General features: G+C 40.1%; 3 long non-coding RNA genes across 3 annotated transcripts; 2 read left to right on the top strand and 1 right to left on the bottom strand.

Moving 5' to 3' along the window:
• Positions 1-7143: 7143 nt before the first annotated feature.
• LOC103643920 (uncharacterized) lies at positions 7144-8961 on the top strand. The gene is made up of 3 exons (XR_561380.2): positions 7144-7197; positions 7916-7988; positions 8896-8961. It is a non-coding gene; the product is annotated as an uncharacterized lncRNA (long non-coding RNA).
• A 706-nt stretch (positions 8962-9667) lies between these two features.
• Positions 9668-10010, top strand: LOC103643921 (uncharacterized). The gene is made up of 3 exons (XR_561381.1): positions 9668-9707; positions 9793-9917; positions 9990-10010. It is a non-coding gene; the product is annotated as an uncharacterized lncRNA (long non-coding RNA).
• A 4685-nt stretch (positions 10011-14695) lies between these two features.
• Positions 14696-15102, bottom strand: LOC103643922 (uncharacterized). Its single transcript, XR_002266548.1, has 2 exons — positions 14815-15102; positions 14696-14726 (listed from the first exon to the last, which is right to left on the bottom strand). It is a non-coding gene; the product is annotated as an uncharacterized lncRNA (long non-coding RNA).
• Between the last annotated feature and the right edge of the window lie 1321 nt (positions 15103-16423).

The following is a 16423-nucleotide window of genomic DNA, read 5'->3' as shown; positions in this document are numbered from 1 at the left end:
GGACAGTGTCCGGTGCACCAGGGACTTTAAGCTGAACTCAACACCTTCGGGAATTCTCAGAGGCGCTCCGCTATAATTCACCGGACTGTCCGGTGCACCACCGGACAGTGTCTGGTGCTCCAAGGAAGAGCGACTCTGAACTCGCCAGCTTTGGGAATCCGCTCCGCTAAAATTCACCGGACTGTCCGGTGAGTCACCGGACAGTGTCCGGTGCACACCGGACTGTCCGGTGTGACAGTGGAGCAACGGCTACTTCAAGCGCAACGGTCATCTGCAATGCATTAAATGCACGCCAGCGCGCGCAGAGGAGCAGAGCACGCGCGAGTGGCACACCGGACAGCCTACAGGGCGTGTCCGGTGCACCACCGGACAGCTAGGCGGGCCCACACGTCAGAGCTCCAACGGTCGAACCCTAACGGCCTGGTGACGTGGCTGGCGCACCGGACAGTCCGGTGCGCCACCGGACTGTCCGGTGCACCCGTCGACAGCAGCCTTCACCAAACGACTAGTTTGGTGGTTGGGGCTATAAATACCCCAACCACCCCACATTCAAGTCATCCAAGTTTTCCACCTTCCAACTACTTACAAGAGCTAAGCATTCAATACAAGACACACCCAAGTGATCAAATCCTCTCCCAATTCCACACAAGGCTTTAGTGATTAGTGAGAGAGATTTGTTGTGTTCTTTTAAGCTCTTGCGCTTGGATTGCTTCTTTTTCTCATTCTTTCTTGCGATCATCTCAATTGTAATCAAGGCAAGAGACACCAATTGTGTGGTGGTCCTTGCGGGAAGTTTGGTTCCCAATTGATTGAGAAGAGAAGCTCACTCGGTCCGTGGGACCGTTTGAGAGAGGGAAAGGGTTGAAAGAGACCCGGTCTTTGTGACCACCTCAACGGGGAGTAGGTTTGCAAAAACCGAACCTCGGTAAAACAAATCCTTGTGTCTCACTCTTTATTTGCTTGCGATTTGTTTTCACGCCCTCTCTCCGACTCGTTTACATTTCTAACGCTAACCCGGCTTGTAGTTGTGATTAAGTTTGTAAATTTCATATTCGCCCTATTCACCCCCCCTCTAGGCGACTTTCAATTGGTATCAGAGCCCGGTGCTTCATTAGAGCCTAACCGCTCGAAGTGATGTCGGGAGATCACGCCAAGAGGGAGATGGAGACCGGCGACAAGCCCACTACAAGCCACGGGAAGGCTTCATCGGAAGAGTCCCGCAACAAGGGGAAGGGGAAGGAGAAGAAATCCTCTTCCCACAAGTCGCATCGGAGTGGCGACAAGAAAAAGAAGATGAGGAAGGTGGTCTACTACGACACCGATACTTCATCGCCTTCCACCTCCAGCTCCGACGCGCCGTCCATTACTTCTAAGCGCCATGAGCGCAAGAAGTTTAGTAAGATCCCCCTACGCTATCCTCGCATTACTAAACATACACCTTTACTTTCCGTCCCATTTGGCAAACCACCAACGTTTGATGGTGAAGATTATGCTAGGTGGAGTGATATGATGCGATATCACCTAACCTCACTCCACAAAAGTATATGGGATGTTGTTGAGTTTGGTGTACAGGTACCATCCGTTGGGGATGAAGATTATGATGAGGACGAAGTGGCCCAAATCCAACACTTCAACTCCCAAGCCACAACTATACTCCTCGCCTCTCTAAGTCGAGAGGAGTATAATAAGGTGCAAGGGTTGAAGAGTGCTAAGGAGATTTGGGACGTGCTAAAGACCGCGCATGAAGGAGACGAGGTGACCAAGATCACCAAGCGGGAAACGATCGAGGGGGAGCTCGGTCGCTTTCGACTTCGCCAAGGGGAGGAGCCACAAGACATGTACAACCGGCTCAAAACCTTGGTGAACCAAGTGCGCAACCTCGGGAGCAAAAAATGGGATGACCACGAAGTGGTTAAGGTTATTCTTAGATCACTTGTTTTCCTTAACCCCACTCAAGTTCAATTAATTCGTGGCAATCCTAGATATACACTAATGACTCCCGAGGAAGTAATCGGGAATTTTGTGAGCTTTGAATTGATGATCAAAGGCTCAAAGAAGATCAACGAACTTGATGGCCCCTCCACGCCCGAAGCACAACCGGTGGTATTCAAGGCGACGGAGGAGAAGAAGGAGGAGTCTACATCAAGTAGACAACCCATCAACGCCTCCAAGCTCGACAACGAGGAAATGGCGCTCATCATCAAGAGTTTCCGCCAAATCCTCAAGCAAAGGAGAGGGAAGGATTACAAGCCCCGTTCCAAGAAGGTTTGCTACAAGTGTGGTAAGCCCGGTCACTTTATCGCCAAATGTCCTATTTCTAGTGACAGTGACAGGTGCGACGACAAGAAGGGGAGAAGAAAGGAAAAGAAGAGGTACCACAAGAAGAAGGGTGGCGATGCCCATGTGTGCCGCGAGTGGGACTCCGACGAGAGCTCCACCGACTCCTCCTTCGACGAGGACGCCGCCAACATCGCCGTCACCAAGGGACTTCTCTTCCCCAACGTCGGCCACAAGTGCCTAATGGCAAAGGACGGCAAAAATAAGAAGGTTAAATCCAAATCCTCCACTAAATATGAGTCCTCTAGTGATGATAATGCTAGTGATGAGGAGGATAATTTGCGTACTCTTTTTGCTAACCTCAACATGCAACAAAAAGAAAAACTAAATGAACTAATTAGTGCCATCCATGAGAAGGATGAACTCTTGGACTCCCAAGAGGACTTCCTAATCAAGGAAAACAAAACGCATGTTAAGGTTAAAAATGCTTATGCTCTGGAAGTTGAAAAATGTGAGAAATTAACTAGTGAGCTAAGCACATGCCATGATTTGATTGCCAACCTTAGAAATGAAAATGCTAGATTAATTGCTAAGGTTGATTCTAATGTTTATGATGATTCAATTCCCAATCTTAGAGATGATAATGCTAATTTGCTTACTAAGATTAAAAAATTGAATGATTCTCTTGCTAGCCTTAAAACTGAAAATGAAAAATTAATTGCTAAGGCTAAAGATTTTGATGTTTGCAATGTTACTATTTCCAACCTTAGAAGTGAAAATGATATATTACATGCTAAGGTTGTAGAATTAAAATCTTGCAAACCCTCTACATCTACCGTTGAGCATGTTTCTATTTGCACTAGATGTAGAGATGTTGATATTGATGCTATTCATGATCATCTGGCTTTAATTAAACAACAAAATGATCATATAGCAAAATTAGATGCTAAAATTGCCGAGCATGAACTTGAAAATGAAAAATTTAAATTTGCTCGTAGTATGCTTTATAGTGGGAGACGCCCTGGCATCAAGGATGGCATTGGCTTCCAAAAGGGGGAAAATGTCAAACTTAATACCCCTCCTAAAAGATTATCTAATTTTGTAAAGGGCAAGGCTCCCATGCCTCAGGATAACGAGGGTTACATTTTATACCCTGCCGGTTATCCCGAGAGCAAGATTAGGAGAATTCACTCCAGGAAGTCTCACTCTGGCCCTAATCTCTACTACTTATTAAGTTAGCAATAGTAGCCTGCCTTTTTGTGTTCTGCCGTGTAGTCTCTCACAAGTAGGGCCCGTTTGCTCCTGCGTGCATGCTCCCGGTTTATTCCATAACACATTTTTTTACAAAAAATAGAACTACTGCACATGTCACGTGCACAGGAAGACACATGCACCGTGTGATAACAATCGTACTACTACATGCACAGGAAGACATATAAGCAGGTTTCAACACCAATTGGTGGGCAATGTGGTACTAATTTTACCTTGCAAAAAAATTAAGACAGCCACATACGCCGTGTGAGGCCCATCTGCCGATTTGTGTTCTACGAGGCCCATCTACCGATTTGTGTTCTGCGAGGCCCATCTCCATGAAACCCTATCCCCGCCCGCGGCTGCGCCCCCGCCCGCATGCTCGCCTTGCGCCGCTGCCCGCTTGCTCGCCTCCAGCCGCGGTCGCGGCCTCCAGTGCCCAGCGCCACCGCCGCTCCACCGCTCCATCTTCTATCCCGCCGGCGGACAGCCTCCACCGTCCCCATTTGTGCGGCCTCTACCGTCCCCACCCCCGCACAGTTCGTGCAACCGACTCCCCCCTCTTCAGTCCCCACGTCGTCCACTACTGCATGCTTCCTCCCCACGACCTCCACTTCCTTAGACACCTTAGAGCTCGATGAAGATAAATGGTGAGCATGTGTGGACTCTGTCTCGTCCGAGCACGCGTTTTCACCAGAGTCGGGTTGCTGTACCACGCCGCCGCGCCGGGGCCTCTACAGTGTCCGAGCGCGCCTGCAGTGGACCGAGGGGGCGCTCAGCAGAGGCGAGGAGGGGCTTGCTCGGCCGACAACCGGGACTGCGCAGGCTACAAGGGGAGTAGTGAAGATCGACGGCGAGTTGCTCCACGACCGGTCTCTCCCGCTTGAGGAGTAAGGTAGTTTTTTTTTATTTAGAATCAAGACTCTAGAATCCAGATTCCTTGAATCCCCTAAATTGTGTTTGTTTATTGTTAGAAATGAACTTCATCTACCGAACAGGATTCGAACATGCCTTTCTTTACCATGTTTCGTGCAACTATGCACTGCTAACATATCAGTAGCATGGTTTGCACTGCTAGAATATCAGTTTATTACCATTTTCGTGCAATCGTGACTGAGGTAGATGGGGTTATTGAACAACGTATTTGAATATTTGATGTTTTAGCTGCATGGAAGTATTCATTCCAATCCTTCTGTTGCTAAATGAACTGTTAAAATAATATTGTTTCCAATACTGACTGATTTACATGTACTGTCAGTTGAATTAGGTAAGCCAACTTTTATTTTGCACCGACTGATACTGAGCATAAAGAAAATAGAATTTGGAAGCACAAGCAGATATTCAGACATCGGAGAACCTAATAAACAAAAAAAGAAACAACAGATCAGCCTATACTTTGACATGGTTAACTGTGATATGAGCTACATTTTTATGTTGTTGGAATGAACAGCCAATACGATATGCAGACCAAATGTTTAGCGATATTTATTCTACAGAGATACATATATAGTGAAATTTAACCCAATAAAGCATGGAAATTATTTAGACATCTAGATCTCATCATCATCACATGGACATGTGGATAAACAGCGAGCGAGCGAAACAAAAGAGATAAGAGATTTTTATTTAACATCAAGTGATTTTATTGCATGCAAACCTTCCTCACATTTTTAAGTCCATAACAATCAGACCTTTGAATTACATCAGGTCACCTGCAATAGAACAATGACATAACAATTCAGCTAATTTAAGTATGCAGCATAACCAAAAGTAGGTTTGCATGCACAAAACATGCGAGGAAAGGTTCCATGCATGTGCCTATTTATCCAAATTTTCTGTTTTGCACTCTGAAGCACTTAGTGCTTTCATGCTGAAACGTCTTCTATTGCCTTGTGAGACTTGTCCATCATTTCTTTCAAACGTTCTTCAGAGGCGTGATAAATATGACATAACGAAACAATCAGATCCATGTCTTTCTCAGTTTGTTTGACTGAATTCAAGCAAACAAAAAACATAACTACAGATGATATGATGAATGAACAATTTAAAAATAGATTCAGAAAGAACAATTACTTAAGTGATAAGTGCCATCAATCCTGAAGCTCCTAAATTTAGCTGGCACCTTAATCAAAAGTATGGCCTCATTGCGGTAAGCAGTTTTGTGGCCAATTAAAAATACAAGTAGCAACTCACAACACTAAAGGAGTCATAGTTAAAAAATCCATCATGAATCAACAGAAAGAGGAAATAAAAAAACTGACCAACACAATAAGGAATCCATGGATGCAGGACACCAGGTCCTCAAACGAAGCATTAAGAAGAGATGCCACCCAAAACGCATATACTCAGGAGTATTAGTCGACAATTTAGGATCCTGGTCAGTACTTACACACCTGAGAATACTTCATTATATGCTTTGTGGTAGAACCTGACATTTCGTGAGAACGTCGATGAGAGTTATCATATCATATGAAAGTATGAACCAATAGATAAACTTGTTAAAGTGTATAAGTAGATTGTCTATGAAGTTGAATTGGAGATTCAGCCCCTCCAAGGACGAAGACAAGCTGCCAAAGAAAGCTACGCTCTTCTGGGCGACCTTCATACAGCCACACAGCAAGAGGACACGCAGCCTGAGCTGCTTCGTCGCTTCCAAGACCGCGACGTTGTAGTCACTAACCATGCAGTTCGAAAGGCCGAGCTCGATGAGCTTGCTGCAGCTCTCACAGATGGCGAACAGGTTTGCATTAGTGATCTTGATGCATCCCTCGAAACCGAGGTGGCAAGGGAAGCGTCATGGCCTTAACCAATGCAGAAACAACCGCGTCCATGAGAATAGCCTTGCTTGTATAGTTCAGTTTTAGTTATGCCTTTTCATTGGAGCCTAAATTGGACTTCAGTTGTTTGCATAGCTATAATTATAAATATAGAATAGCCTTGCTTGTCCATCAATTTTGAATTGTTACAGTACTGAATGAGCCCTCAAAGTGCATAGTGTTGTTCTCTTTTTATGTGCCTGATAGTTGGTCCTATTGTATTTCAGTTGCTCTTGCAGTAGTTCCCCCAACTGTCACCATGCAGTACGAGGAGGGTAAGACTGTGGACCTCTATGTCCCCAGGAAGTGGTACGTTTGCCTCATCCTCTTGTAGAAATATTATTGTTTCCTGTAAGTAGCTAATGAAAATCTATACAAAATTAAGGCCGATTTAGAACGAACCGTTGAAAATACTAAATTAAGGTAGGTTTAGAACGAACTGTTGTTGTCCAACAAATTTCTAGGAAGATGTCATGGTATTAAAAATCAATACAATCTAACATTATTATGGGAGCGAGTGGGATTGTCATTGATTCAATAACCTTAATAGGACGTTCTCTTCGACTTGCCTTTTTGCTCACCTGGTCAGTTTCTGTTTATTTCAAATATTTGTTTATTACTGAGCTAGCAAATAGCAATGATTAGTTTCTCAAAACATGTAGTGTGTTGTGTTGCTGCATCAGAATTGAGAAGGATCTTTGAATATGTTCATATAGTTGTCACCTACTTACCATTGTGTTTTCTTAGAGTTAATCTTTGCTTCTCTACTTACCATTTTGTTTTTCTCAGAGTTAATCCAAAGCAGTGCAGACTCTCAAGCATCAGTGTTGCCTTTTTCTTCTTGTGCCCACAAGTATGGAGCATTTGTCTTTTACAACCTCGTGTTGCTTCCAGTATACTGTCTTTCCATGAATTATGTCTAGCTTTGAACTTTGGAAAATTATAGAGTAATATACTTTATTGCTGATCCCAGACATCTATGTGGTGGTCCATTTATGGATATGTAGTTCTTTGCTTGGCACACAATCTTCCTTGTACTGTTTACTAAATTTAGGTGGACAAACAAAATGCTTCTGTAGTTTTCTTTGTCCATTAGCAAAATAACAAGTATTATCAGCTTTGATGAATGTTAAATGTTGATGAGAAAAACTATGAAACATCTTATTATGTAACCTAATCTAAGATTATTATGGGAGCGAGTGGGATTGTCATTGATTCAGTAACCTTAATATGATGTTCTCTTCGACTTGCCTTTCTGCTCACCTGGTCAGTTTGTGTTTATTTCAAATATTTTGTTCATTACCGAGCTAGCAAATAGCAATGATTAGTTTCTCAAAACATGTAGTGTGTTGTGTCGCTGCATCCGAATTGAGAAGGATCTTTGAATATGTTCCTATAGTTGTTACCTACTTACCATTGTGTTTTCTCATCAACATTTAACATTGTATAGCAGTTCTGTCATCTTAGTTTGGCGTTGCTATGAAAATTCTGATAGAGAATACCAGTTTCTTTTCTTAGAATGTGAATACTTATGTTTTCTATAATAATCATAGGTCATCGTGACTACCCAGGGAAATTCGGAATTGTGTTCGCCTCAATTTCTGTACCCATCTTTGCAGCTCTGTATTGTCCAACAAAACTTTGGTTAGTGCTTTCATGCTTTCATTTTGTGTTCTTAATACTATTTCTTTTATATTGAATATTTGAATGACCTGTTCTACTATTACAGTTTGAACATGTTTTGTTATGTCATGTCTATTACCAAATTGTAAAAGCAAATGAATTGTATTGAGAACAAATTTAAATTAAAATTCCAACTAATATATATGGACATGACAAACTTGTGTGTATTAGGGGTATTTATTGGGGTATGAAGTTTATATACACGCATGCTTCCGATATATAGAGGTTGATGCTAAAATGATAGTTGAAAGGATTAGCTGGTAGTATGCTTTCTGTACGGTGCACTTGCACCTTCGCAACTTCATTCTTCTTTGCTTCTCTTAATTCTTCTTTATATGTCTACAGTTCAATACAAAGCGAAACACCCTTAAGTGAGATTATTACTTGTTAGTTCGATATCTTTTTCCTACGCTCCATTTGAATCATTGATTCTAAGTTACCATCCAGAATTGTAATATTTGAATCATTGCTTCATTTGCTTGTCACATCCACCATGATCTTGAATACAACTCCTTGACTTCCCGCAAAACACATTAATATGGCAAATCAGCAAACTGATCGTTAATACGAAAAAAGGAATCATTACCTGTACTGTGTGGCAAGAAACATAAACAAAGTTAAATACAATTGGACATATTATGTTACATTTTATGATTTAACTTTAAATATTGTTATATGAAAAATCTTCAATTTGATGCTAGGTTTCTTAAAGAACAAAGACGTAGATAGAGTCTACACTTTCTACAAAATAGTTTCTTGTAATTTCATTATGATGTAAAAGAAATCTATTTGTTTGATAGAGGGACTTTGTCATTTAATCCTTTTAATGATGTTTTCTTTGCAATAATGCCATGATTGGTCCTACAAGATCAATGGCGGGATCAGGTAGAATAAACCAAAATAGGACAGTTCCAGACATTCGTCCCTTTCCTCCGTAAGTATATAGTTCACTTGTCACATTTATATATGAATGAAGAACTTAAGCTACAGTTTGTGTTTTATATAGTTTCGTGTTATTTGATGATATTCAAGATTTCAATAACTTACCACACGTAAAGAGTATCTTTGCGAGGGTAGTTGTTAAGTTCCCTAGGCGTCATGATAGTCAACACTTCATCCTACAGGATATCACAGTGAGTTACTTCAAGCTTTAAAATAGAGTCAATATAGTCATGTTGTTATAATAAAATTCTTTGACTCATACGACCTGTATTCCCATATATCTAGGGATCCAAAATGGAAGCAATTTCAAGCCGCAATAATGTTCCATGTTTCGATGCCTTACTCACACAAGGATGCACATATACATTGTATAGAGTGGGATTCTGTCTAAATAGGGAGGGGATTCAATTTCGGAATATTGGACATGGGCTAGAGATCGGACTGATAACACATACTATTGTGGAGCCATTCATTAAGCCAATCCAATTTCCTCCATTTCCAAAGTATCTTATGCCATTCCATAAGGTGTATCAACAACCACATAAGTCGTTCGTAGGTAATGATCATTCCTTCCATATGGTTTATATATATATAGTACTAATGGCTGATGTATAAGTTATTCAAAGATAACTAATCACATGTGAATTGCTCAGACATTATTGGCATAGTTCTTCATTTAGAGCCATTAAAGCATATTGGTGGAAGGCCGTATAGAGAGGCTGTACTAATGGATTCCAGGTGACACTAATTTATAGCTACATTATTTTTTGAAAGTATTAAGTAATTGTTAGGTCTTATTCAGACAACATTAATGTTTTTATAGGTGGGATCTAATCGTCGTGGGGGTATGGACTGACCTCTTGCAAAGAAATGCTCTACGATGGTCGTTAGCTAGAGTTGACAATAACATAATTATTGGAACTATGCTGCGTCGTAACAATAAACACAGTAATTTCTCTTGTACCTAAAATCTTTCAACTTGAACTCAATTCTTATGCTTATTTATTATCCTAACAATAGGATGCTTGGAAACCTCGGATTATAGCACCGTTCATTTCAACCCAGATCATCACACTACATACCACTTGAAGAGTGAGTGGTTCTTATAATATAGTTATAAACTATAGCTAAAATTAAAATGATAATAATTTAAAATAATCATCTTCTTACAAATTATGTTCTAAATTGCAGCTATTCGACGTTCGTTGATTCAAAATCCAAGGTGTCGTATCGTCGACAAATTTCTTGAGAACAGACGGGCACATCTCACAACTGTGATATCTGATTGAGACGTGTTCTAGCTTGTTATAGTAGATAATTTGTTAGTTATGATTTAGATGAAACTTAGTAGTAATGATTTGTTCTCTATTTTGTATTAGTCGTGTGTTCGGTCTCAATGGTGATCACTTTGTATAAAACTATGTGACCTTTCTATGAGCTAATAAATAAGTTCACCATCATTAGTCTTCATTCATATTTCTTCATCACTGTTAGCATGGTTCTTGATCTATACAAGCCTATGTCATTTGCATTTAGTCCACTGTAATCCATGGCCTGGTAATCACAAAACTATTGAAAACAATATCCGCTTACGAAAGATATGTGGAAAATGCGGTAGGAACGACATAATGATGATAGCATTTTTGCAAATTGAAAGAACAAAAAAATTGCTCACCGAAGAGGATCACTTCATTCTTCATCTCAAAACACTCCAGACGATGCAGCAGTTTTGGAACAAAAAATTGAACCTTGCAACAAAGCAACACTTGAGACGGGTGTTTCCTTCTTTAACTGAAGGCACTCAGATCATACGACACTCTTGAAAAAAATGGAACCTTTCAAAAAATAAACCAGCAAATATCACCTCTTCCCTTTTTTTACGAAACTCGCCAGCACCTCTTCGAGGGGGAGGCAGAAGCAAGATAACACTTAAACGACAGTAAACAATACACAAACCAGTTAAAAATATGAAAAATCACCCATTACAAGAGCTGTAGGCTGTAGCATGGTTATTAACACACAATTGACCTCATATGAACATATCATGAGACAACATTAGTACAATTAACCGTGAAAAAATGCATAATATTAATGTTACATCGCCAAATAAATAGAGATAATAACATCTCAGAATTAAGAGATCCATAAACAACAGTAGGAACAATACACCTAGAAAGGTAGAGTTGATAGTGACCATACAGGTTTTTAACCTGAAAAATGCGTACAGGAAACTGACACTGCTAACAAAAGAACTACTTGAATACCTGGTGACAACAAGAGCTCTGAAGAGTTGCTATTTGGATAAGCATAATAACTTGGATGTGCCAAGGGAATTCAGAGAGCACATCACATTTCTATTTATTTTCCAGTATCTTTCGAGGATATTTGTAAACCCATCGTCAATAGACACATAACATTCCACCAATTTATGAATTTAGAGACTTCATAAGTAAAAATAAGTTCCTTGTGTGTGATGGTACGTTGATCATGTTACGCTGAAAACCTATACAGGACTAAGTTACCTATATGCTTCATGTTCAAGGGATAATGAAAACCATATACTGTGGTATTTACACATGAGGATAGAACTTGGTGTCAGTACTATGCAGCTAAAAAATGACACTATATTAAAACAGTACAAGAATATTACTCAACCTAATGGGGGAGCCCAAATGAGTTTATGTAGTTGTTTCAGTTCACTGGCAACTAATCTCGCTGGTTAGCTACAGAGCAGCCTAAGCTAATATGACTACTTTGTGAAACATAGTTGAGGACTGGTAATCACAAAACTATTGAAATCAGAAGCATCAAGATGGGCAGAAAATACTCGACACTTTGTGAAAGATACTCGACACTTACAGATGTTTAATTCTTGTTAAGTTGGCAAAAGAGTTAGGTATGGGCCTGATATGTTGTTATCTTTTATTTGTAATATGTTAAAGTTCATAATATCCTCATGTGTCTAGCTTCATAATCTGTTAAAGTCTAGCTTCATACGTTCTTCCAGTTTCACCTGTACAAAAAGTTGGTTCGGTTAAAGGATGACATTAAATTCAATTATTCAATGCATAGAAGGGCACAAAAATCGGGTAAACATTCATATAGGTTGCTTGTTCAGTGGGGGTGCGAGCTTAATCAGCCACCATGGATGGTAAGGGTAAGCCTTCTCTCTTTGTGTTCCCACTTTGTTACTTATATACATCCTTGCTTCATTACACACTTCTACTCGACCAGTTTGCTCCATTTCTGTTATTTTCTGTTTCCATAAGCCAACTCATGAGTCATGACCCTACTGAAGCATTCCACAAGATCGTGTGCCTTTTGATCTTTTGAATTTAACAAATGGACTGCACTGTTCACCAAGGAATCATCTGGACTAAGGTCTCGAGCTCATAGAGGAAGCAAAGAAGGCTGCCAGACCTGTTCATTCATTGGCTGTCTGATGTGCCTCCTTTGGCATTACAAATGAAGGCAAATAAGAAAATATTCTGGTTCAAACTTCATACACCATGAAGTGCATGAATGCGCTATATTTTTCAGCCATAAGAGAAGAACATCCTATAGTAAAAAATATGCGCACAAACATGCGCACATATGTTTGTGAGAGACTAATGGTGTCAACCAGACCAAGCATAATAGGCAAGAGAAGTTCTAAAACGTCAACTGAATCTCTCTCTCCTGAACAAAGGAGATAAATAGATCAATAATTTGAATAGATGAATAGGAACTGAAACATAAACTTTCACGTCAATTGAATTCTCGACAGAAGTACCTGGAGTTGGTTAGATAGCCATTCGATAAGTACTGAGGGAACAAGCAATTCTTCTGTGAGATGCCATTGGATGAGAAGAACATATACCACCATTTGAAGTGCACCAAGTGTTCTTCAATGTCTCTAGCAGCTGGAGATGCTTCAGTTTTCATTTTTATCTGATTGGTTCCAGCAGTAGGTCCTGGTGATGACTGCTCTCTAAAAGATGGATGCACGAATGCACCCTCTTTAGAACAAAATTCGTCCAACATATGTTGTAAATATTCAACAACATCCTTTGTCCACTGAGAGCGTTGGTTATCAGAACCCGCTACTGAAATACTGTTAGGTGTCTGTCGGGTCTGTAGCTATATAAAATTGAATACACATCATCACAATGGTGCAATGTGGCATTTGATAGTAAATAAGAGAAGGTTACAGGAGATTCCAAACCTGGTTTAGGTATGTGACTTTAATAAACCATGTTGCTCTTAGCAACGGAACATTATATCGAATTAGACCTTCAAAAAGTGATTTCCTACGGTAACCATGAGGAACGTGATCAGACAATGAACACAGTCGCTTGTTTGGCTGAGCAAGGGCCTGCAAGGCAATAATGGATGTAAAGAAAGAAAACTAATGAATGTAAGCAAGCTGAGCTCATTGCTGCAGCACCAGCATAACAAAGTAAAAAACATCATTCAGCACCATAAATCGAATATTCCAAGCTGAATAACTTTGAATTCCACAGATGAAACATGTGAAAAAGGCTAATGCTCGCTGTCCCAAGTAACAATGTTGTTCAAGATTTTAAATGCCAAAAGCAACCTCACAGTAAGAATGGTCATATGTCCTTAGCTGTTATTCTAGCAGTACACTATCAATCAAATACTCAAAAGGAAGCCAAACATCTAACTATCAGGCGAAAGCAAGCTTAAAAATTTGCAAACTTAGATAACAAACATGAAATATTTACCGAGGTTCTATTGAACAAAATATTATATTATTATAACAACAAATGACAGGTTAGTCTGCTCGACCTCAATCCATTTTCTGCGGGTGTCCTCATTACATGGTCTTTGCTCTGGGTAAACTCCAGGCTTGATCAGTAGGGATCTAGAAAGAGGAACTCCATAAACTTGGCTAGCCTGTTGTGAAAGAAAGAGCATCAGTTTTTTATGTTTAACACAATATCATGTAATAGGAGGCTTGATCAGTTTTTTATGTTCTAGAATTCACAAATGACAGCCCACATTATCTGCTTTTTAAATTTCAGGTAACCTGAATTTGATCAAACCAGATGGATGGGATACACATGTAACTGATTAAATTATAAAAGCTCCTTAAATATCCCATATATATTGTCTTAAGGGAAAGAGACCTCATTGAAATCAACTTACTGGAGATTACGCCTACGGATGGTAGACTCTTCACCACCGCCTAGAAGAAGTGTCCTCTAGAGAAAAGTCAATTAGAAACCGATAGCCAAGTCATAATGGCACCTGCGATGCTCTAAAAACGTGGTAGGGTGCCTACAGGTCATTTTCTTGCTAATTTTGCCAGGGAAATTGCAAAAAACTAAAGCATCATTAGTTTCAATGGTGCTTTTGAACTTAAATGAGTACATAAAAAACCTCTGAGAAGACATACTGCATATAAAGAATATGTCCTTAAAATTTAACATGAATTCTTAATCTTTCACATTGCATTGGTGATTGGTGACACTCTAGGGGCCTGTTTGGTTGCTACCTTGCCAGGCAGCTCGCCGGCCAGGCAATCATCCTAGCCCCATGCGACCAAAATCGGACGCCTGGGATGGATTCCTGGGCCAGGCAGCTCCATCCAGGAGCCATCCAAATAAGCCCTAGAAGCATGTACCACTCAGACAACTCATCACTTGGATTAATATCATCAAAGTCCAGGCATAATCACGTACCTCCTCTTCAGCAGCTTGTCTAATGTTGTCTTTTGCTTATAAGTTAGCATTCCTCAGGCTAATACGAAGCCTTCAAAAATGTTCAAGGTTTATATAAAAAAGTAGGCTAAAAAGGATAACAAAAGTAAACAAACTCCAAGTCTCCAAGAATATCTTACTTCTTGTATTGTTCATCCCATGACTTCAAGGTTGCTTGACCAGACTGCACCTCATCAAAAGTGGGAAGCTGCTGTGCTAGAAGATCAAGCTAGAACTGCAGTGACTTCAGCAACTGCAGAGCATCCTGTGCAGAACCATTCAACCTTGGAAGAGAATTTGCTTCCTCTGTCCCTTTCCCTATTTTTCCACATGATTCAATTGCAGTAATGTTCTCGTCAAGCTGTGAAACTGCTTGGCCCCATTCTTTCTTAAGATTTTCAACAGCTTGTGTGACTCCATCCATCCTAATACCTTAATGAATCAAAATCAGCAGATTTAACATGCTGGCATGTGAAAAAAGGACAACTGAAAACTTGTAACATAAACAGAATTTAGTCTTGATACATGAATAAGTGCACTCCTGAAAACTTAAGTTCCTTCTAGAGGAACAAAAAATCCTCATGGAGGAGGATTTCCTTAGCAGTGCATAAACAAATATCCATGGCATGTGGAGTACATTTCGGGTTGATGTAAAACATCCATATTCCTTACAATGAAAGAAGTAATTATAACGCAACTACACAACATGTACCACCATCCTAAGCATTCCCTTGTTGGAGACATCCTAAAAGATTACATTCTCTATATTTCTTTCCTCTTCAACAACATTCTCTAAATCATGTCTTTTATACACAAATACCTATATTAGAGACATTTTTAATTTGTCCTGTAAATTTAGTAGACCGTTTAAAGGACGCTGCTGGAGGGAGTAGAGGATGACCTCATCCTCTAAATTTAGGGTATAGGACCCTTTAGAGGTCCGTGTTGGAGTTAGTCTTATATGTTGACTTTGATTCTCATTGATTGTCTACCATTTAACTGAACGTACCAATTTGCTCGTTAGGACTTTCCCTATCTCTAAGAATCAATGTTATCTGATTAGATTAGAAATTGAGTGTATCTTATCCTTTGGTGAAGTATGATAAGGTGATTCATCCTCTCATATAGGTTTTGTGGCTGCCTGAAATACGTAGATGGTTCCGCTCCAAACTAATGATGTTCGTTCTCCATTAAAAGAACTGTCCAACATCACTGTTGAAGGTATATCTACTAATAATATAAGATGCCTTATTTGACATTTCAATAAGGTTTTAAAAAATAAAACCTATAATGGTTTAGTAGGATGTGCGGATGCAAGGCAATGTAAACGGGAAAGGGAAAGAGCACGATACGCGGCGATGAGTGATGAAACAAAAAATGAATTGAAGAAACGTCGTGCATCACGCAACAAAGAAAATGTTGTACACCATGAGTATTCAAAAGTGTTAGATCCAAAGGAACGTAAGAGAATCCGAGAAAGACCTCGATGTGCAACTCAAACTAAGGAACAAAGGACGTTGCGTAATATGAAACCATGTCAAAAGAGAGCAAGGGAAAACTATAGAATAAGACAACAAGTTATGCTAAGTCAGGACTCAATCGCCATTGAGAACCCTACTTTTACCCCGGAGCTTGTGTGGAGTTCAATAGATGCTCAAGCACCTACTGGGTCTCTATTTAGCTCCGAGCTCATGGCTATTCCTGAATTGATCCCAACACCATTTGTTCCTACTCCATCGGTGACTGAGG

The sequence above is a fragment of the Zea mays genome, chromosome 1 (genome assembly GCF_902167145.1).
Source record: "Zea mays cultivar B73 chromosome 1, Zm-B73-REFERENCE-NAM-5.0, whole genome shotgun sequence".
In the NCBI taxonomy this organism is placed as follows: Eukaryota; Viridiplantae; Streptophyta; class Magnoliopsida; order Poales; family Poaceae; genus Zea; species Zea mays.
Note: the sequence above shows the minus strand (reverse complement) of the source record. Positions and strands in the feature narration are given on the sequence as shown.